The sequence below is a fragment of the Acipenser ruthenus genome, chromosome 8, assembly GCF_902713425.1.
Source record: "Acipenser ruthenus chromosome 8, fAciRut3.2 maternal haplotype, whole genome shotgun sequence".
Taxonomy (NCBI): Eukaryota; Metazoa; Chordata; class Actinopteri; order Acipenseriformes; family Acipenseridae; genus Acipenser; species Acipenser ruthenus.
Genome location: NC_081196.1, coordinates 28,607,448 through 28,632,369, shown reverse-complemented (window position 1 = coordinate 28,632,369; position 24,922 = coordinate 28,607,448). Strand labels below are relative to the sequence as shown.

The following is a 24,922-nucleotide window of genomic DNA, read 5'->3' as shown; positions in this document are numbered from 1 at the left end:
GAGAGGACCCGGGTTCGCGCCCGCCCTCCGCCTGTGTGTGGATTTCCTCGCCCTGTGTGATGCGCCTGCCTGCGGGAACCGAGAACGCTACAATATCGATTATTGCACCATACATTTTCGGTGCATTCCTCTTCCCGCGACATTATTATTTTAATATCCTTGCAGTTAAGTGAAAGCTTGTGCACAACAATTGAATGTGAGGGGTAATTACAGCTTGGTAGAGTCAGGAGAAAAAGAAAAAAACACAACAACATTTGCAACAAGCCTAAAGCAAGTTTAACATACAGGAGTATTACTAAAATATTTATTCCAAACAGATTACAGTACTTTGTTATGTAATCTATATAAACTAGACACGAGTTTATGAAAAGCACCTTTTTTTTTATTCAGTGACAGCTGCAGCATCACGCATTGCATCTACTGTACCATCTAACCTTCACTATCTGTGAAACATACAATGCGGAAATCCCTGCCTAAAACATCATCATCATAATAGTAATAATAATAAATTGATTCACTTACCACAACATTCATACCCGCTAGCCGATCCTTACTCCAAAATTGCGTTTAACATCACTGATCGTTTATTTATTTTTAACGTTACTGAATATTGTTCAATATTCATTATATAACAGTTCATTTTGAAACTCCAAAGAAGCGCACACTATACAGTGAGTTTTCTTCGATGTGCACAATTTTTTTAAAGGCTGTTTGTCAGGAATACAAGCCTGTCGTCCTGCTCTGGATTCAAGGCTGCGTGCTTTTTTTGTTTTTGTTTGTGTTTATACAGTGAATACACAGAGGGGCGTACTTGCAAAGCATTTTCAAAACTGATTCGCTGGTAGGATGGGACCAGCAAATCAGATGCTAGTTAACACAAGCAGGAGAAGAAGAGCACGCCCACTGCTTGTCTGGCAGAAAAATACTGTAAATAGCAAGGCAGGGCGTTCGGGGCAGTTTCGTTATAATAGCTTAAATAATGTTAGTAACTATGCGCGTTACAAAAATATAATTATTGAACCGATTATCCAGTATTTATATCCCTGTATATAATGAGGAATGGAATCGATCGAAAAATCGATTTTCGATTTAATCGTAGCAGCCCTACAATTGATACCTGTTAATCCATTCGTGTATCGAAATCACAACTGAGAAACGCGTTAATAGTAGTCACACACAGAGACATGAGCCCGATATACGCTCCTTGCAAAGGAGCCGGCTCTTTTGTACAGCGGCATCGGCGCTATGCTTTAGTTTTCACGCCCGCCCTCCGCCTGTGTGTGGATTTCCTCGCCCTGTGTGATGCGCCTGCCTGCGGGAACCGAGATCGCTACAATATATATATATATATATATATATATATATATATATATATATATATATATATATATATATATATATATATATAAATGATTTCCATTACACGAGAGTAGATGTTAAAACTTCATGCTGATTTGAACTCGGCTCTCGCCAAGATAAGCACCAACTAAGACGTAGCTTTACAGTAAACTAATGTGATCCATATGCGTCTCCATCCATTTACGTTTCCTTCCATATGATGATGTAGATATCCTTCTGTCTGGTGTTAATGGCTGAAGTGTAATGCTGGCTCCAGGGATCAGCTTATTTTGCCTCCCTGGCGCATCAGCACACACAACGGCTGCGATGCTGGCTCTGGGGATCAACCAAAGTGCGGCCTCCCCAGCGCATCAGCATGACAACCGTCTGGATTGAGCTAAGTAGGGTACATCTCTGGGGTTTTCAAGTGGGCACCTTCCATCCTCAGTGTTTCGTCGACTAGCCCACGACACCTCAAGAGGGCTCGACGGTGATTCTGGCGTCCCAGCATCACCCCCCTCAGTCCCCCACTCAACTCAGCCCAGCTTACTTACCTGTCCCCAGCCAGAATCTTTCCGTCTCAACCACAGCCAGTTGCTGCTCCTCTCTGCTGCTTCAGATAAGTTCTTCACTGTGCGACGCAACTCTTGGCCACTGAATCCGACGTCTCTGAGAAACCGGGTTGTAGAATGTGCCACAAATCCTCGACAACCCACTTCCACTGGGTAAACCCGAACTCTCCATCCTCGCTGTTCCGCTTCAGTGGCTAGTTGAGCATACCGCAGTTTCTTCCTCTCATACGCCTCATCTACAGCGTCCTCCCATGGCACTGTTAACTCTACCAGGTGAACAAGGCGTGCTGATCCAGACCACAAGACAATATCTGGTTGAAGGTTAGTGGTGGCAATCTCAGGTGGAAAAATAAGCCGTTGACCAACATCTGCCAGCATATTCCAGTCTCTAGCAGCTTCCAGTTGTCCTGGGCGAGGATTGGTTTTAACACCTTTTCTTGGTGGTTGCTCTCCTGGGCGGAGGAATGTTGTCTTTTGTGTGTAATGTTTTGATGGAACAGGTGGCAACTTATTGGTCATGTTACGCTTGTCTTCCAATGCTAAGGCCAAACATCGCAGCACCTGGTCATGGCGCCAAGTAAACCGTCCTTGGCTAAGAGCCACCTTACATCCTGTCAAAATGTGCCTTAATGTTGCAGGTGATGAACACAAAGGACATGAGGGATCCTCTCCTACCCAGAGGTTTAGGTTCTGTGGTGATGGGAGAACATCATATGTTGACCTGATGAGGAAACTGATCCTGCTCTGTTCCATTGATTGATATATATATATATAAACAGTGAAGCAATATGAAATAATAACAATATGAAATAATAACAGCATCGGCGGTACGATAATGGTGTTTTGATTAGGGGGCGAGCATTAACTGCATTATTACAGAATTGTTATGCAGTCTAATTATTCAAACAGTGCTAAAATCCACATCGCTAATTTATCATACTGACTGTATATAAAAGAGACAAGAACTAGTTGTGTTCACACCAAATTGACTTTATTCTAAGTACAGTATCATGTTAATTCAAAGAATCAATATTCTGTTTTTTTTTTTAAAAAATACTAATACCAATAGTTTGTACTTATCTGAATGGCAGCAGTAAAAAAAAATAAAAAAGATAAAAAATAAATAAATAAATAAATATAAAATGGAAGCAATCTTCTATTTAAAAAAAAACGGAAAAAAACATATTAACATCTATGCCCAGTTTTCAGGATAAAAAATAAATAAAAAATTGAGATAGAAAAATGTTTAACTGGTTCTTGTAGTCAATAAATTAAAATATCAGCGGAAAGATAAATGTCAATATTTCTTTGGAGGCTTTCCAGAATTCAACAGAAAAACAAAGTAGCATGTACAAAAACAGGGAATTGAAAAAAATAATTAGCTTTTTCATGGTAACTTAAAATATTATTAATCAAAATACCAGGTGTGTCATTGTGATCATGTGGTTTGCAGTGCTCAGGTGTATCAATCAATCAATCTTTATTTTATATAGCGCCTTTCATAGTGGACCACCATCACAAAGCGCTTTACAAGATACAGTAACAAGAAAATCCATAATACTTTAAATACAGAGAAATGCATAATACATGATATACAGTAAATAAAAACAAAAAAACGATGCATAATATTAAAAACAGTGGAAAGTGCACAATACATGATAGTAACATAATACATGAATTATTAGCAGCAACACAGCAGCTAATAGCAGATATCAGGCTTAAAAAGCATGGAAAGCGAGAGAGAACAGGTGGGTCTTGAGAGCTGATTTAAAGAGAGCGACAGTGGAAGCAACACGCACCAAAGCTGGGAGAGAGTTCCAAAGAGTGGCATTCTGGGCTAGCTGCAGTCGGTTTATGGTGCGTGCCGGGAGACCACCATATAGAGAGTTGCAGTAGTCGGGTCAAATGCATGACAAAGTATCTCCGCATCTGGGAGGGAAAGGTAGGGACGGACTTTGAAGATGTTTTGAAGATGGTAGAAGGAAGTGACTTTGTCCAGCCTGTAGTCATTTAGCTAAACACTGTAGAATCTTGTTTGAATGTAATGATTCTGAAGGAATTTCTTTCTCTCATCTAAATGTAGATCCAAAGGATATTAAGAGGATTGAATGCATAAATTGTGAAGGAGGTCATTTAGTGAAATGGGCTCATCTAGGTAAATTGGAATGTGTAGAAGGTGTCCCAGCTAAACGTGTCCAAGTATCTTGTAGGTACGAAGTGAGGAAGATGGCGTCTCACACCTGTGATGCTAAACTTTGGATAAAGGGGCCTGTTGTCGTTTTCGCGGAACCAACCAGAGCTGAACCCGGCACAGAAGAATCCTGCTGGAAACGTGGGGATATGCTGAATATGTACTAGGCAATTTCAAATATGGAATGTATTATAAAATGAAGTGTCAAAGATATTGGGAAGGATAAAGAAAGTGTATCCTTGTACCACTAGTAGGTGGCTGTCTTGCTCCATGAAATAGGTCAGTCTACATATGGTTCTAATTAAACATTTAGCAATCTGAGAATTTTTAAAATATATATATAACGAACGATTTACCACTTGTATATCTTACCTTCAGTACTTTGTACTTATCTGAATGGCAGCAGTAAAAAAAAATAAAAAAGATAAAAAATAAATAAATAAATAAATATAAAATGGAAGCAATCTTCTATTTAAAAAAAAACGGAAAAAAACATATTAACATCGCTCTAATAGCAAAAAAAAAAAAAAAGATCAACACAGCCTTCTGTAACCTGGCTCAACAAAAGACATTAAAGTTGTATCCGGTATCCTCCACAATTGAAATTGGTTGCATGCCATTTGCGATAGTCTCAATAATCAATCGTGTTATGTTTTAAGCCTGAATTTTTATCGCATTTCCTAACATTTCGCTTGCATGTCTGGGCCCCACCTCCTCCACGCTAGAGCCAGCTTCAGTACAAGCAGACGAGTCACGTGACCAAAAGCCTGCTGTATATTGGGAGGTGAATATCCAATGACAATGATGCCACGTGACACAGGTAGGACGTAATACGAAAAAAAAAAAAAAAAAAAAACCGGAGTAGCCGTTATTTGCAGACTCCCGCGTTTTAGTATTTGACCTGCACATTTTTGACAAACTTTAAACGATTAAGCAGAATTAAAAACATATGACACTTTACTAACGTTTAGCTGTTTAAACTATAAACGATTTACACCCCTAGTTTACAATTGTTCCAGCTACTGTAGTTCAGGGTTCTGTTCTTCCAGTGCTGAGTTTATTCATTTACACTGAAGTTCGTTGATACATTTAAGCATAATGAGACATTGGACTGACTTTTTTCATGTATTTTCATCAAATAACATAAATAGTAAATAATAAATGTCTTGTGAATGTTGCTTTATAAATTATTTTAGTTGAAAACTTGCCAGCAAAGCAAAATCATGCAAGTTCACTTATAACTTTGTTTGCACGTGAATTAGTCGTCTGCATGGGCTGTAAACAATTGGACACATTCTGATTTGTCATTGTTACAGGATGGCTGGGTGGACAGAGACTCAGAGACAGTAAAACTGCAGTTTAAGTGCTGCTGCACATTTTTAATAAACACAAAATAAAAAGGTTTAACAAAACAAGACACAAACACAATAAACAGAAACAAAATAACCAGCTCAAGGGCCAAAACAAAAGGTTTAAAAAAAATACAAAAACTGTAGGCTGGGCATTCGCCTTCACTACCTTAAGAAAACAAATAACAAAAGTCAACCCTATCCCTGCCAACCACCACCAAAACACACCCAAAACAACCAGGGCTGGAATCTTAACTTCCAGCCCTGCCATATCTAACAAACACTTTTTCATATAATATTTACACATATACATTTATTTACCCGTGCAGGGCTTCTGCCCTGCCACAGTCATCAAGAAACAAGACAACTTTGAGCTTTCAGCTAAACACAGAATATCTGTGGCTACCAATGAGATATACTGGTGCCTAATTCTTACATATGTCACACTTGCATTGAAATGTGTAAATATTTGACAATCCTTTTACTTTTACTACCTGTAAGTATTAAGGAAAGTTTGGGGTTGGAAATTCTGCAAAGTCTATTCACTTTAATGACATATTGTAGAGTCATGAATTGTGAGACTGATGGAAACTGGAAGCAGATATGGAAACAAGCCAACAAAGCTCCTACTATAATCCTTACATCTATCAGATCTGCTGATCCATTGTGACTAAAACTGGCTCCTGTAATTTGTGAGGACTAAGAAAACCGAACTATAAAGTGAATCTAGAAAAATGGCATGTAACATTGTAAAGATAAAACTAATGTGAGACAGATGATTTTTGTGAACACATCAATATAAATAAATCCCTAGCTTTATTTCTCTAGACAGTGAAGTAAAACTTTTGAATTGAGTAACTTGAAGGGGTGTTTGTCAGAGCTGGCAATGTCTCATAAGTTGCCTGAGTTGTTTAAACTAAGAAGAGACAGAGACAGCGTTTTGATTTCTCAATTTAACACTCTGTAAGCATTTCTTTCTTTCTGTTTCAGTGATTGAAGATTTCCTTTTTTTGTTATTATTCTTTTATTTTATTTTTCTATTTATTTTATTATTCTATTATGTGCATTGTCAAACGGTTGTGAACAGAAATTACCAGATGACTGTTTCCTCAAGGGCTTTATTGCTGCCCAGTATAATTTAACAGTTTGCGTAATGACCATTTAAAAGTGCAAATTTAAAAATAAAAGTCCAATATACAATTAACAGCAATTGCATCTTGACATATTGTGAAACCATACTGCATTGTGTTACATTCTCAGGGTTTTTCAGATCACTACCCTCTGGACCAATATGTAGGTAGAAGGGAGTACAGTAGATAGGACCACAATCCTGGCTTCCAGGGCATTACAGTGCATTCAGGGCACACTTGTTACAAAGGGCAGGTGAACAGTAGTGTTCAGTGACAGTAGTGTGAATTTAATCACCTCCTTCAGTGTCACCAATAGGCTCTGTCAGGATGTGAGTGGCGTGGCAATGAAGGGAAGTCCAAGCAGAGGGTGATATTTACAAGTGCTTTATTTTTACCCCAATTATCCCACAATGTTATATATACAATATTCCAAAGTGCTCGGGGAAACAGCAGGTGCTCCAAGTGCACTGTGTTGTGTAAGGTTGTAGAGGTGGTGATGTGCGGGGTGGTCCCGCTGGCTTTTGTAGTGTCAGCTCTCTATCTGCAAACACAAAACAAAACAAAACAAAATACAACAGCGCTCCGGCTTGTCATTCGTTTCTGCGTAAGGGGCCGTACTCGCGTAGCTGCACCCCTTTGTACTGCCAAACTCTTCCCCGCAATTAGCACAACACCATACTCTATCCAATTGCCGCATACCCCACAGCTGATCACAATAGAGTTGTTTAGCAGTATTACAGCTATGCCCTTCCACCAAGATGGCCAACTTCTGGTTCCATCCTACCATTAAGTCGGCCCATCCCTGTGAAGGTGTACCACCAACCACACTCTGACCAAGAAAAAAAGTTTTCCCATTGGGTATTTATCGAGTAGTAATGACATACTACTGCATTGAGTCCAGAAAGACTTGCCCCTGTAAATAGTATGGTTTGCTTTGGGGTTTCTAAAGAAAATAGGGTTTTGGGTTGGGTTGTAAATAATAATGGGTTTAATTTGTTTAATTGGATGACAGGGCTGGGTGGTTAGACCTTCCTGCTAGCCTAATTAAAAGGAATGTGCACCTGCCTTTAAAAAGAGTCTGAAAAGCCAGTTTCTTTGTTCTTCTTGGTGCTTTGTCTGCATAGCCTGGAGGAGAAGGAGGAGAACCCTCACAACTGTGTGTGGAACCAGGGTGTGCTTCAGCTTCATGGACTTTATGGTAGGGATTATTTTAGGGGATTTTTAACCCTACCACAGTTTATTTAGTTTATGTTAGGAAGAAGGTTCCTGGTGCGGGACCTCACTCTGAAGAGGGAGTAGTGCATGGGCCGAGCTTGGCCACCTTTTATTTCTTAGCTGTTTTTGAACTGTGTTTTGTTTTGTTTTTCTTTTTGTTATTCATGTACTGCCAAGTATATATCCTCCAGCCCTAGGGCTACCATTGCTGGTAACCTAGTGGCGGCCACCAACACTGCAACAGTGTACCTGGTTACAGACTGATAAACAGGGATTGCTCAAAGTAGGGATTCACAGCAATAATTATTCTTTCTCATTTGTCTAGCACAGTCTGGCATGAAAATGTTGGTTTTCCTCCATAATATTTAATTAGCTCAGATTTTAGTCTCCTATGCCCAGTTTTCAGGATAAAAAATAAATAAAAAATTGAGATAGAAAAATGTTTAACTGGTTCTTGTAGTCAATAAATTAAAATATCAGCGGAAAGATAAATGTCAATATTTCTTTGGAGGCTTTCCAGAATTCAACAGAAAAACAAAGTAGCATGTACAAAAACAGGGAATTGAAAAATATAATTAGCTTTTTCATGGTAACTTAAAATATTATTAATCAAAATACCAGGTGTGTCATTGTGATCATGTGGTTTGCAGTGCTCAGGTGTATCAATCAATCAATCTTTATTTTATATAGCGCCTTTCATAGTGGACCACCATCACAAAGCACTTTACAAGATACAGTAACAAGAAAATCCATAATACTTTAAATACAGAGAAATGCATAATACATGATATACAGTAAATAAAAACAAAAAAAGATGCATAATATTAAAAACAGTGGAAAGTGCACAATACATGATAGTAACATAATACATGAATTATTAGCAGCAACACAGCAGCTAATAGCAGATATCAGGCTTAAAGAGCATGGAAAGCATGAGAGAACAGGTGGGTCTTGAGAGCTGATTTAAAGCGAGCGACAGTGGAAGCAACACGCACCAAAGCTGGGAGAGAGTTCCAAAGAGTGGCATTCTGGGCTAGCTGCAGTCGGTTTATGGTGCGTGCCGGGAGACCACCATATAGAGAGTTGCAGTAGTCGGGTCAAATGCATGACAAAGTATCTCCGCATCTGGGAGGGAAAGGTAGGGACGGACTTTGAAGATGTTTTGAAGATGGTAGAAGGAAGATTTGACCACGGAGGAGATGTGGACATCAAAGGAGAGGTTTGTCGCAGGTGACGCTGAACTAGTTATTCCATATAGTAAAACATTAGACTCCATTGCATGGAGGATCTCAGTAAGCTACAGTAAATGGTTCATCAATTGAATCAGATTCAGTTGTATTGTGTCTACCAACTGATGATGTGAGGCAGAACAGTAATTGGATACCAGAAAATATGAATAACAGTGAGTTTTGGCCTCCTTCAGTGTTCTGGATGGAAGGCGTACCTCGCAAAGTGACTCTGTGCGAACAGAAGGGAATGTATAGTAACAATGTGTACAGATCCAGAACTATTGTACATGGTGCAGAATTAACCCTGACACACAAATTGAAACATAATCCTCTTGTTATGTGTGCATGTAATATGTGCCAAAGCAAGACATCAGTGACTGGGCCCAAACTTTGTCCAGCCTGTAGTCATTTAGCTAAACACTGTAGAATCTTGTTTGAATGTAATGATTCTGAAGGAATTTCTTTCTCTCATCTAAATGTAGATCCAAAGGATATTAAGAGGATTGAATGCATAAATTGTGAAGGAGGTCATTTAGTGAAATGGGCTCATCTAGGTAAATTGGAATGTGTAGAAGGTGTCCCAGCTAAACGTGTCCAAGTATCTTGTAGGTACGAAGTGAGGAAGATGGCGTCTCACACCTGTGATGCTAAACTTTGGATAAAGGGGCCTGTTGTCGTTTTCGCGGAACCAACCAGAGCTGAACCCGGCACAGAAGAATCCTGCTGGAAACGTGGGGATATGCTGAATATGTACTAGGCAATTTCAAATATGGAATGTATTATAAAATGAAGTGTCAAAGATATTGGGAAGGATAAAGAAAGTGTATCCTTGTACCACTAGTAGGTGGCTGTCTTGCTCCATGAAATAGGTCAGTCTACATATGGTTCTAATTAAACATTTAGCAATCTGAGAATTTTTAAAATATATATATAACGAACGATTTACCACTTGTATATCTTACCTTCAGAAAGCATGACGCTTGATAAAAAGTACCATTCCGGCAAAAAGTGAACGTTAATAACACCGACAAATTTATGTTTTCCAAACACAAGATAAGAAGAGACTCTTTATGACCAAAAGATTAACTAACAATCCAGAGGTCTTGAGAAAAAATCCTGTCTTGGCTGGATTTTGTATGAACAAAGAGAACGGTCATACTGGCCTATATTTGGATTTAAATCCTAAAAGGGATTCACCAAAATAATATTATAGCAATTGATAAACAGAGGTAAATTAATAGAAAGATTATCTTATAATGAAACAGGTTCAGTGCTAATTGACACTGTTTATAGTTCATAACAGTTATTTCATAAGATTAATAATATGTTGTAAGTATTTGCTATAATGAGAAAACATATTATTTACAACTGACAAGTATTATTGCTTGTTCACGACTTTGCTGTAGTGATAAGAAGATTAAAACCTGGAGCAGTATTCGATTTACTTAAATGGGAAAATGGTACAAGTTTATTCTTCTTTCTATTGAACAATAAGACTTCTAGACATTATGATATCCATTGAAGTATAGAAGTTAAAAGGTGTTGTGTTATGTTTTTGTGTTAAGTTTGTAATAATATACTATAATGTACCTTGTTATTAATCCACTATACTATTGTCTAATGATGTTAGATGGATTCCTTATAATGTGGTGATTTGAAACTGCTACAGTGAAACCAGGGCCTCTCTTCTTATCTAGAAAGAAGGAATGTCCTTGAGTTCCACTTCAGCAGAGCTGCAAGCCTCATAGAGATGGAGTGGTAAGGTTTATGGAATTAGTGGTTTAGCACAGATAAGAATATATCTTGAAATAATATGCAAAAATTATGGCTTAACAGACCTTTATAGGTCATAAATCTAAAAAGTGTTTGCACAGACTCTGACCTTGGAAAAAACAAGAGACTGTGGAAACTGCTAGCAGTAACATATTCCCAGAGAGGTACAAGTCAGAGCCTGGTCAGTGCATCTCTTAATGGATAAATAATTGTAATGAAAACTATTACCACTTAAACTTAGTGAAACTAGATGACTTGAATATTGTATGAGACAAACTTGTGTCAAATACTCTGTTAGACAATGGTATAGGGAATCAAAACTGACTCATTAACAATATGATGAAACAATATGAAGTTAAAAGAAACACATACCTTTAATTTAGCATAATATAATCACTTAGAAGATGATGTCACATATTAAGAACATCTCTCATATATAACACATATAAAATTTGTGTTTTGCATGCAGTAGTGTTTTTATATTATATTATAAACCAAGATCCTGGGAACCGTGGTTCACTTAAACTTTTCAGATAAAGGAGGGGCTCGGAGGAAAGCAAAGAAATGAGATCATAAGAGTTGAAACAAATGTGAAGTTTTGAATTTATTGAAGTCCATGACACCTATTAATTCTGAAAAGTTAGTCCGGATCTTTTGAAAACTATTATTTGTAAAATGGATAAGAACTGTCCCACCTGATTTAATTGAGGTGTCCCATGTATTCCAATGAGACGAAAAACTGTTTTAACTCCAGAGTAATTTCAATGGAGTACCACACTCATCCCAGACAGGGCAAGGTGGTCCATCTTTTGCAAACCTACACAATTGAGCTGATTGAATTCAGTTTCATTTGCCTGGTGAAGACAGCCATATCCTTTTACGATTTATATTAAAGGGTAAGCATTAAACAATTATTATTATTATTTTATCTCACATGTATTGCATGTATTGCCATAAGGGACTCACGCTATGTTTTAGAAATAAGAGAGAGTTTTGTTGAATGTGCTGAAATAGACCATTGGGTACTTTAGATGACGTGTTCTTGGACTGCTTGTTGGCCTTGATTAACACATATATACATGTATTAAAGTGTTAACGTTGATATCTGTTAAGACACTGGACTGCCCAGTGTGTCTTTCAGCTGGGGATACGACGTAGCCTGTAGCTACTCTATCCAATATTTAACCGTTAATAAACCGAACGAGTACTGATCATACTCCGATTCGTAAAAAACTTTAGGTACATGAGTCTGTCAATTTCTTGGGTACTATATTGGTCATCTGGATATACTGCAGGTCCAGAGCACGAACTATATCCCACTAGGAGTAATAACATCTCTGTCCTCCTAACGTCTCCCCTGAGATAAGAGTGTATGCTGAGCAAATAAAAAGAGTACGTAAAGAAATCTGACCACGCGGATTTCGTGACAGGTTGCTGTCAAGAAGTACACCAAGGCTTCATACTGCGGGGGAAGGCAGCAGCAGACAGTATCCGATGTTCAGGGCAGCTATATTTAGATTCTTAAGTTGAGTTTTAGACCGTACTAGAAGGAGTTCAGATTTGCTAGTGTTCAGCTGAAGAAAATTGGCAGACATCCAGGCCTTGATGTCTTGAATGCAAGCCGAGAGCAGGACCATGGCAGAGGGTCTACCAGGGTCGAGTTTTAAGTAAAGCTGGGTGTCGTCAACATAGGAGTGAAAGATGAGGCTGTGTTGGCGGATGAGGTAGCCCAATGTAGATATTGAAGAGAAGGGGCCCAAGAACAGATCCTTGGGGGACACCACAAGTGACTGGGTTTGCAACACCACTGCGTCCAGCATAGAAAACAGACTGCATGCGTCCGGATAGGTAAGAGAACATCCAGAAGAGACAGGTTCCAGAGATTCCAGCATACTTCTGAAGGCGGTCAAGAAGAATGCTATGATATATGGTATCAAAAGCAGCAGTTAGGTCAAGGAGAACAAGCACAGTGGTTAGCACCAGCATCAGCATTGAACAGGAGATCATTCACAATCCGGAGTAGAGCAGTTTCAGTACTGTGATGCGGCTGGAAACCAGACTGTAGAGATTCAAGCAGGTTGTTGTCCGTGAGATGTTTCAACAGCTGACCGGCTACAGCCCTTTCAAGAGTTTTTGAGAGTAAAGGGAGATTGGAGATGGGACGGAAATTAGATAAGCCGGTCGGGACAAGGCAGGGTTTTTTTTTAGTACCGGCGTAACTCGGGCAAGCTTAAGGGCAGCAGGAACCGAGCCAGAGTCCAGGGACAGGTTGAGAGTGTGCATAATGGAGGGAGAAAGATCAGAAGCACAGAGACGGACGTTAGTTGGCCAGGGTCCAGGGGGCATGTGGCAGTAGTTGATTATAACAGTAAGCCGGAAACGTCAGCAATGGAGAGAAGGAGGGAGAGAGCAGGAGGGGCAACCAGAGGAGTATCAAGGTGGTCAAGTAGTAGACTGGGTTTGTGGTGGGCGAGCGTAGAATAGATGTTGTCGATTTTGTTCTCCAACAATGACAGACACAAACTTCACGGTTCAAAACAGTTTCCTTGTTTGCAACTAGTTAAATAATAAGGATGACTCTACACAACAATGTGTATTGCCAGCTTATAAACCACAGGGTTCAGTTCTGAAATAATAATACAAAGAATCACACACAACACAGACACAGTCACTCCTCCTGAAGTGAGTGCTCTTAGTGCAGGCGCAGTGCAAGGCAATTATAGTGACAGTCGTGAAGTGTTGTCCGGGCTTGATGCTGGCCGGTAGCGACAGGTCCTGGATCGTGTTAGCTGTCTAACAGTGACAAACACAGTTAGTTTCGACATACAAATAAAACACTTAAGACTCACAATACACTTTTCACACTGCGTTTCCTTTCTCGGTCTTTCTCATAACCACATCAAAAGGAACAGATTACATCGGTGAAGGCGTACCACCAACCTTACTTAGCACCCTTTCTCTCCCATTCAGAGGCTCTGACCCATTGGGTATTTATCAAGCAGTAATGTATCATTACAATATGATCATACTACTGCATTGAGTCCAGAAAGACTGCGTGGCAGGCCTGCCCCTGTAAATAGTATGGTTTGCTTTGGCGTTTCTAAATAAAATAGGGTTTTGGGTTGGGTTGTAAATAATAATGGGTTTAATTGTATGACAGGGCTGGGAGGTTAGACCTCCCTGCTTGCCTAATGAAAAGGAATGTGCAGCAGGTTGCCAGGGGGAATTGAACAATTGACAATCAATTAACCCTGCTCATCTGCCTTTAAAAAGAGGCTGAAAAGCCAGTTTCTTTGTTCTTCTTGGTGCTGTTTGTGTGTTTGGTGCTTTGTCTGCACAGGGAGAAGGAGAAGGAGAAGGAGAAGGAGAAGGAGAAGGAGAAGGAGAAGGAGAAGGAGAAGGAGAAGGAGAAGGTGGAACCAGGGTGAGTCAGCACGATCCCTGCGTGGTTAACCAGGATTGTGGATAAATGTCAATATTTCTTTGGAGGCTTTCCAGAATTCAGAAAAATAAAGTTACTGTAGCATGTACAAAAACAGGCAATTGAAAAATATAATTTGCTTTTTCATGGTAACTTCAAATATTATTAATCAGAATACCAGGTGTGTCATTGTGATCATGTGGTTTGCAGTGTACAGGTGATGCATGTGCTCCAACAACGACAGACACAAGTTCAAAGGCTGGCTCTACACAACAATGTGTATTGCCAGCTTATAAACCACAGGGTTCAGTCCTGAAATAATAATACAAAGCATCACACACAACACAGACACGGTCACTTCTCCTGAAGTGAGTGCTCTTAGTGCAGGTGCGGTGCAAGGCAATTATAATGACAGTCGTGAAGTGTAGTCCAAGCTTGATGCTGGCTTGTAGTGACAGCTCCCGGATCGTATTAGCCGTCTAACAGTGACAAACACAGACAGATAGTTTCCAGAAACAGACAAAACTTAATGTTTCCTTTCTCTGTCTTTTCTCATAACCATATCGCCCCTGCAATAGTAATTATATCCTGAATAACTATAGACCCACCGTTATCAGCTGGTTTTATAATAATTTCGTAATCAGTCATTAAATCATGAAGTGCCATTCTTTCGACCTTATTCAAATTGTTAATTTTATAGGTATGTGGATGATCATTACTTTTGATTTGTCATTTCCTCATCAATATCACCCTCCATCAATCTACAGAAAGTATTAACAGAAGCATTAGTCATAAATGGCATTAATTTACTCTTGGGTTTAAAATGGCTATAGTTTGTTGGGTCTTTGGGCATTGTCTTGTATCCAAAAAAACTGTTCAACTTAATATTCCTAAAGAACTTAAATAGCTCTATTTAACTAGAAAAGGATCTGTAACAGTAGTTGGTACAAAAGAAAGACCTTTAGTTAGTACAGTCGCTTGATCAGTAGAAAGTTCTTTGCTGGACAAATTAAACTACATTTTCATTGAGGAAGTTTCTTTTTACCATTTTATTCTTCTTTTCCCCTCTCTTCCCCCATCTCTTGGTGCTGAATTTTTTTGTTGAGAAATCCAATATGAACTTTGTACTGGAGGTAAAAAAGATGAGGGTGTTGAGGAGGCCATTGATCCAGAGGACTCCAGTGAAATGGAATGTATGTATTTACCCGATGTATCCCGATGTATTTACGATTTTAACTTTAGACCATCCACCCCCATAGTTCAGTCTCCGTAATCCACTTGCCAGCCAGTCATGTCGGAATTTCTTAATCTTGAACTTTTGCAACTCAGACTTGAAGTTTTCCAACTGTTTTTTTAAATTTATTTTCTCTTGTACAGAAATCATTGCATTATGGTCGAATTTCTGTTCCATCTCCATTTGGCAGGCGGCAATGGATTATTTTGTTAGAACCATTTCTTTTGTTGTAAAGTCCACAATTAATAACATCAAGTCCATAGAACACTGGTTTAAAATTTGACACCATGTCTGACAAAATTCAGTATTCTCTGCCAATGGTAGGTTCCTTTTGGAGGCGTAAGCCTCTTGGTATTCTATTGCTCCTGTAATACTCACTCAGTGTTACTGCGTGCAAGTCCAAACGAATTTCCTTCTGTAAATGTAACAATCTTTCTGTAAATTCATCCAATGTCTCTGAGGAAAAGGAGGAAATATCTCCTGGAACTACAATTCTCTGTTTGTGTTGCTGTAGGAAAAAGTGATGGCCTTAGCCTCTGTCAATTTATTTATCTCAAAGGAAGACATTTCTTGACAGTGGCAGCAGATGGTTTTAAAAATTACAATTTAGATACCACCATGCTCAATTTCAAAATTTCTCTTAACTGCTAAGAAATAACTCATCGGCGCGTCGACCCAAAAATGAGTATCAATTCAAAGCAATGTGACAAAGGTCAGCACTCATAAGAAACAAATTAATTCCAAAAAGTAATTTTCATTATTTATTCATTTCACAGCTTCATTTTTTGAAGAACAAACATTTTAAAATCTAATCCATAAGAAAGTCACAAACATGTTTCAGCCAAAAAGCCTTCATCAGTGTGTATACACAGCTTCAATATTTCGATTTAAACACAGGTAATTACAATTAAGTAAAGTGTTAGTTCATGGGCACAAATTACCAACTGATTTACCACACCTGGTATATCTCAGATATTTGTTTGTCAATTTTCGCTTAGATTCTAAAACTATTATCTTGGTGTAATTTACATACAAAATGAACCATTCCTCAGTTGAATAACAGACATCAGTTAATTATCCAGCATTGATCCTTCAAATACCCCGTAAACCAGTTGTATACACTAATAAACCAATTTACGGGTTAGGAAAACCATGCAGTGTTGCCGATCCGCCACAGGTTTTGCCGGGTCCACAACTCTATTTCTTGTCGATCCCCAATGAGTCCCTGCCTCTGTTGATCAGTGGGATCCCGCTGTCTCGCCGCTGGTTCAAAATTGTAGGGTTGTGGCCCCTGTTCCCTAAAATGAATTGAGCGGCAGTCGCCATGTGTATTTATCGTTTTGTACGTAACTTCCTGTTTTATTCCAGCCAGCGTGATTTGAGTGGGTGTGGCCATACACCACACAAAAGCCATCATATCTTTGTTTATTATTTTTTAAACTCCTTAAAATATTTTATTTCTATTGATGGAATATGTACAGAAATGTATTGGTGTGTTTGACCTGCAAGATACACTTTAGTAAAGATTTTTAACCGCATACACGCATATTTGTTTTGTTTACTGTACTGGTGATTGGGGGACATTTTGAATGTCGGGTTATTGTGTGGGAGTTTATACTGTAAATCACTTACTGTGGGTGAATCAGGTTAACACAAACACACCCGTTCTACGCGGCGGTGAGGGTACCTGACTCACTGCAGGTAAAACAGGTAACACAGCAATAACGATCCATGTTGTGGTATGGAACAAAAAAGCCAGAGCACATCTGTGTGGTGTTTTTATTATTTTATTTTTATTAAATTGCTGTTCCTGCAGTGATCTCAAACCCCACCCATACGGAACAAAGATATATTTAATATATAATAAGAAATGTATGATACTTATATTTTCCCAACATCATTCTTGAATGAAATAGAATATATTAAATATATTATCAAGATATTTTACATTTCATAACCCCAAATTTGGCTCCTTTTCTAGATAAGTAAATACAAGATATATGGTAAATATATATTTTATGTATTTAAAACATATAAATGTTAAATATATCATTAATACTTTTAAAATAAGGTAAATATATTGAGAAATATAAAATGAATATGAGAAATGCATGCTGTATAAATTTTAAATATAAAATTGAAAATATGTACTTGTGTATAGCACATAATAAAGTCAGGTTGAAATCATTTTTTTAAATAAATATATCATTGAGGTTTTATAGGAAACCACCATGAACACACACACACCGGTAATATATATATATATATATATATATATATATATATATATATATATATATATACTGTATATACCCACCCATATTAGCCCACATATAAGGTTTTTGGTTTTTTTTTTAATGAAAATAAGATTTGAAAAATACAACTCGTCTTGTCAAGGCTGTTGTGAAAGTTCATATTGAGTTCAGTATACAGTAATAAAAATGGATAAAACTAGCTGCAGTGAACATGTGGAAAAGAGTGAATTGAAAAGGGATCAAAGGGATTACAAAGAAGTTATGATGCAATTTTTAAGATCATGGTTATTAGAAAAGCTGATTCATCCAGTAATTATCGTGCTGCTGAAAAACGGCTGTCAATTAAAACACAGGCGGGGACAAAACAACTGCTATTGAACGCCCACTCAGAGGAAATTGTTTTGTAGACTGTGGATGTCTGTTTCTTAATTTCCTTGCTTACCTAATGAGTAAGTAAGGTACAGTATTTCATTTACATTACTATTTTGACAGAAATCTACTGTCATAATGTGGGCACTCACTTTATTATAGAGACTTTAATTATTGTGTGTGCATCATCAGGATACACAACATGTAAATAATTATTGTAGCATTACCATATTGGAATATAAACCTGAATTTCTGGATTACAAACAACTATCCGAACTTTACTGCATCAGAAAATTTGTACCACTGACGTAATGGTGAGTAAAGAAACATTTAATTTTCCATATTCATAATGCCATCTTATCAATCCTTATGTCTACTGTACATTATTGTAATGTTTGTAATTTATCGTCCTTGAAAAGATTTCAGTGTCACTGTCAGTGGTGTGCTGTTCAGTCTGATCACAGACAAAATATGACAAAAATGGGTTTTATAGGCAATAACAGACAATCACTAAACCAGTGCTGCACAACTTTTTTGCTGGCAGGGCCACATTGACAATCAGAATGACTTCTGAGGGCCACTAATAAAACTTTTTTTTTTAATGAGATATACTAATATTTTTTGTTTATATGAAGACCCAAGTGCCAAAGTTTAACAGCCTAGTTTCTCTGAAGATTTCTACCAAATAATAACAAGCTAATAATGGTTACGTTATATAAAGTGCAGGGAATTATGATCAGTGTTATAAGTGTTTGACAGCATAATTTGCTTGAAATCACCTTTTACAGCCTTTCAGTCCTGGAGACCCACTAACAGTCCGGGTTTTTGATCCAACCAGCATCTCGTCATTGATTTTAAATTATTCTCTGCTTTATAAATTAAAACAATCATGTTGTGGGACCTAAATGGACTGTGGGAATTATTTATTGTGCACAAGCAATCTACAATTATTATTTTTACCTGAATATTTAATTGGAAAAAGCAAAAACCTGGGCTGTTAGTGAGAACTTATGACTGGATAGAAAACACTGATCACTTAAGCAGGTGATACTTACCAGTGGATGATTTCTCAGGATTAATGTGACGTGTTGCACTGCCTCTCAGACAAATTTCAGAATGCCAGGTTTTATTTGACATTGCCAGACGCGTAACTGCTTCAAGATTATCATCAGTAATCCGATTGCGTTGTTTTGATTTGTTGAGACTCAGCAGAGAAAAGACATGCTCGCAAATGAACGTACTGCCAAAAAGACAAGCAAACTTCAGGGCTGTCTGTGGCAGGTTCGGAAACTTTTCAGAATCAAGGCAATTGTGTAGAAATTGAGCAGATTTCCTTTGCGGTATTTGCATTGCAGGGTGAGAAGTTCAAGTTGAATACTTGATTCCACTGCTTCTGGGTCAGTTGAAAATGGGGCAGTGATTAACTTCAGCTTTTGAGTGTCTCTATGAAAGTCTGAGAATCACTGCTCAAATGAATACTGAAGCTTCCCCACGACTTCAGTATAGGGCCCAGAGTCACAACTGTGATCTGAAAACACTTGCTGGCATGTAGGAAAGTGAGAGAGATCACCTCACTGCAGTTGCGTATAGAACAGTTTCAGTTTAGTCTGAAAAGACGTGATTTGGCTGGCAAAGTCACACACATGTTGTTCCTTTCCCTGAAGCCGAACATTGAGATCATTAAGATGGGCAGTAAGATCAGCAAGGAAAGCAAGATCACAAAGCCACTTGGCATCCTCCAGTAGGGTCACAGGTCTTTCTTTCTCTATCAAAAAAGATTTAATTTCCAGCAGCAGCGCCAGAAACTTTTTCAAAACTTTACCCCTGCTGAGCCACCTGACTTCTGTGTGATAAAGTACATCACTATACTCAGCATCAATTTCTTCTAAATACGTTTTAAATTGACAGTGGTTGAGTCCACGAGATTTTATGAAGTTGACCATGGAGACAATAACATTCATCACATGTTGGAAACCCAGATCTTTCCCACACAGATTTTGCTGGTGTATAATGCAGTGATACTGGATGAGCTGCTCCTCTCTATCGCCCAGGTGCTGCTTGAGACGAAGTTCAACACAGCTGGAGGTGAATGAATGTAAGCAGAAGGTCTCTACCTTGGAAAAACAAGTGTCTACCTTACGTAGAGAAGTCGACAAGCTCAAGAAGAGGTCGAGAGAGCAGGAGCGGAACAAAAGACGGTGGAACTAGAAAGTCAAAGGAATGAGGGATAAAATGAATGAAAACATCAGCGAGGACGTGATACAGCTACTTGGAAGAGTAGCCCCAGAATGGTCACAGAAAATGGACGAGTACGTGGACACTGTACATCGCCTGGGAAGAAGGAGGAGAAGCGGCCCCGCAAGGTGATCATCCAGTTTACTAAACGTCAACACAGAGATGGTATATGGAAGATGACCAAGGAGGCGGGTATCCGTTTCACCGAGGACTTGACCAGAGATGGCAAACTGGCTAGGGAAGCCCTTTGGCTGCGCATTCAACAAGCAAGAAATGCAGGGGAAAAAGCATACTTTCATGGCCCTGTTGGATTCATAAATGGTCGCCACATTTATGCAAAGGAGTGAGAGGTAAAGTCTAGTTTAGAGACATGTGAGTAAACTGTGGGGGGATATTTGATAATTGAGGAATGACCCTGTTCATTCTAGCTCTAAAGGAAAGCTACTTGTTTTTGTTTTTTATATACTGCTAGAGGTTAAACAGCATTTTTTACTTTTATGTTCTTGTTTTACTTTATGTTATTTATTTCATTGAACACAAGGGGTTGAAAAGACAATGTGAAGCGGAAAGCTATTTTTCTATTTTGTAAAGGGCAAAAGGCCTATTGCACTTTCTTACAAGAAACTCATTCGTGTGACGCTGATGCCACCTTCTGGTCAAACCAGTGGGGAGACAAAGTACTGTTCAGTCATGGCTCTAACCGATCTGGAGGTGTAGCCATATGTTTCAACCAATGCCCTGGGAAGGTAGTTATATTCAGCGCTGATGCGGACGGTCATTGGCTGTTGTGTTAAATGTTGAAGGAACCTTTTTTATTTTGATGAATATTTATGGATACAATAATAGTAACCAAAACAAACTGTCATTGAAAGTGACGGATGTTATTTCTGAAATATAAGGATCTTTATCATACAGAGTTTATTTTGATTGGTGGGGATTTTAATTTGACACCTGAAGAATGGCTTGATAGGAGTCCTTCTAAATACAGTAATTACCAGTATAATACTACAATACTTGATTTCACTAATTCAAATGCTCTTATAGATGTTTGGAGGGACAGGAATCCAGATGTTAGACCATTTTCATGGGTAAAACCTAATGGTAGCTGCAAATCCAGAATGGATTTCTGGTTAGCAACACCTGAAATAAGATATATGTCTAATGTATCAATTTCTAGTGCTCCTTTTGACAGATCATTGTCTGATACAGCTTGTCTTGAAACCAGAAGTTAGGATTAAAAATAAGAAAGATTAGTTCAATGCAGACCTTTTTAATTGAGGATTGTGGTAACGCTATTAAAGATTTAATGCTGAAGATCAAGAATGATATATAACTAGCTATAGTAGTAGATGGGAATACTTTAAATTTAAAGTTAGGGAGTTTGATACAGTTTAGTAAAACCAAGAGTAGGCAAAATAGAGAATTTGAGGTTAAGTTGGTGCAGGACATTAGTGTTGCTGTAATAGGACAGTAATATCTGATGCTGATAAAAACAAACTTATCAGTTTACAGTCCAAGTTAGATGATCTACTATATATCTTAAGAGCACAAGGTGCCTATGTAAGGTCACGAGCTAGATGGATAGAGGGGGGATCGGGGAAAAAAACTCTTACTTTAGCAGTTTAGAAAGAGACAGGAGAAAAAATGCAATCAATGATGTTGAATGTACAGATCCTAGATTGATTTCTGAAGAAGTATATCGATTTTACACCAAACTGTATTCCTACTCCTACTCTTTTGATGAATCGTTTGCTTTTCTTGAAAATATAAAACCACATATCCCCAAGATAGACTTGGCAATTAAAGAGACCGGTGACTCTAAAATCAGTATGAAAGAACTTGACACTGCTGTTAAGAGAATATCATTAGGGAAAGCACCAGGACAAGATGGACTCACATTTCTACAAATTCTTCTGGGAAGATATAAAAGAACTGTTATTTGATACCTTAAAAGAATGTATAGAGAATAATGGTCTAATGCCAACTATGAAACAAGGGTTGATAACTCTTATACGGAAACCTGGTAAAGACAAGAGATATTTAGACAATATACGCCCTGTGATATTACTTAATGCACTCCGCTCAGCAAGAACCACACTGCGATCTGCTGAAAAGAAATGGAAGGGAACCAAACTCCCTGCTGCCCTAAACCTCTACCGCTCTCTCCTCTGCTAAATGTTTTTATTTCCAATCTATAATCCAAGCCTCCACTAACAACCCACGTAAAATATTCTCTACCTTCTGACTTTGCCTCTTCTCTTCTAAAATCTCAGATATCCGCAAACTCTTTAACACCTCTCCCCTCCCCCACCCCCTCCAGCTCCAACCCCTACTAACTCACACTCCTTCTCCACCTTCTCTCCCCTCTCAGACTCTGACCTCTCCTCCCTGCTCCAGGGTCACAAACCCACCACATGTGCCCTGGACCCCCTTCCCACTCACCTCTTTCAAGCTGCTGCTCCTGCTCTACTTCCCTTCATCTCCTCCCTTCTCAACACCTCTCTCTTTTCTGGTCTCTTTCCCTCTGCCTTCAAACAAGCCTCTATCACTCCCCTCCTCAAAAAGCCTACCCTCGACCCCACCTCCCTCCAGAGCTACCGTCCTGTCTCCCTCCTACCCTTCCTCTCCAAAACCCTTGAGCGGGCTGTACACCGCCAGCCCTCTGCTTTCCTGTCCAACCACTTTCTGCTCGACCCTCTCCAATCTGGCTTCCGCTCTGCTCACTCCACTGAAACCGCCCTCCTGTCTGTCACCAACTCACTTAAGTGTGCCCGAGCTGCCTCTCTCTCCTCTGTCCTAATTTTCCTCGACCTCTCTGCTGCCTTTGACACTTGTGATCACTCTATTGGACTATCCTCTCTCGCTGACCTGGGAATCTCTGACACTGCTCTGGCCTGGTTCTCCTCCTACCTCTCCAACCACACTTACCAGGTAACCTGGCGTGGAGCAACCTCCACACCTCACCCTCTCTTAACTGGAGTCCCCCAAGGATCAGTCTTGGGTCCTCTCCTGTTCTCTCTCTACACCCACTCCCTGGGCCCCCTCATCGCATCCTATGGTTTCTCATACCATTTCTATGCTGATGATGCTCAGATTTTCCTTTCCTTCCCCCCCTCTGACTCCACAATCCCCTCCCGTATCTCTACCTGTCTCTCTGCTATCTCCTCCTGGATGCACTCACATCACCTCAAACTCAACCTCTCTAAATCTGATATCCTTTTCTTTCCCTCCCCCTCCTCTGATCTCTCTATCATTCTAGAGAACACCACTCTATTCCTCAAGAAAACAGCACAGATTCCAGCAGTACTAAATATTATCTTCTTTTTTTTTTCAAAAGCTTCTGGTTTACATTTTAAATATGAAAAAATGTGAATTAATGGCTCTTCATGATAACCCTCTGATTACTGTGCATAATATATCAGTTAAAGATGAAATAAAATATTTAGGTATTGTAATTACAAAGGATTTAAAGGTTAGGGAAAAGTCCAATATACAGAATAATTTACAGAAGTCAAACTATTCTCATTAGTTGGGTACAAAGGGATTTATCCATTTTTGGATGTATTTTACTTACTAAGATGGAGAGTCTAACTTGACAAGTTAATCAAGACAATTAACCAAGCCAATTTCACATTTATATAGAAAAATAAACATCATTATTTCAGAAAAGGGGATATTGTAAAGTCTATTGAGGAAGGTGGCCTGAATACAATTGACTTTGATCCAATGAATGGTACCATCAAGTTAAAATGGTTACAATGTTTTATTCGAAAATGTGAATGTTTTTGGTTTGATTTTTCCTTCTAAAATCTTTAAGAGTTTTGGGTGTATAGATTATTTATTAAGATGTGATTTTGAGATTTCTAAACTGCCCATTAAGTTATCTGCATTTCATCAGCAAGTCTTCCGTTATTGGAAACTAATATATAAACATAACTTCACTCTGTATCCTAATTAATAGAAAATCCTTCTTTTACAGTGAATGGATGGAGAAAGGTGTCTGGTCTATTCAACATTTAATGGATGATAATGGAAATATTCTATTGTATAACGGTTTCATTAAAAAATATGATCTTGTTTGCACCAATAGACAATATACTACAGTGGTTAAGGCAATTCCACAAGCAATGATTATTTTAGTTACAGGAATGTTGACTTATTCTGCTGCAGTACCACAGATGTTTTCATTATAGATGGATGTAATGTCTTAGATAAAAAATGTAATAACAAATTCATAAGAACTACTCTTACTGCAGAGTGTTTCCCTTCACCTTTGAAAAGGAAGTATATGTTACAAGACTTCACTAGATGTTCTATAGTCAGAATAAGAACCATTGATCTTTATTATAATCTCTATAATTTGATTCCTGAATAAACCACCCTGTGTATTTGTGGGTTTTTTTGTTTTATTTTTTTTATTGTACAAGGTTGCTCAGTCTGTTTATTGAAAGAAATGTTCTTTTTATATGTGAATTGCCTGGGTTTTTTTTTGAAAATGTCTAAAAAAAAAAAGTGTTGGCGGGCCACATGAAACGTCTTAGTGGGCCGGATTTGGCCCGCGGGCCATATGTTGTGCACCTATGCACTAAACTAATATAAACTAATTACAGA

The 24,922-nt window shown here is 38.5% G+C and overlaps 1 protein-coding gene across 1 annotated transcript in view; it reads left to right on the top strand.

The window, feature by feature from the left end:
- Nucleotides 1–14,124: 14,124 nt before the first annotated feature.
- The window catches only part of LOC117407224 (interleukin-1 receptor type 1-like), a 59,988-nt gene continuing 49,190 nt past the window's right edge, over nucleotides 14,125–24,922 (top strand). The window contains exon 1 of the mRNA XM_034923052.2: nucleotides 14,125–14,221. The gene's annotated coding sequence lies outside the window, so the exon portion shown is untranslated. The remainder of the gene's footprint in view (nucleotides 14,222–24,922) is intronic.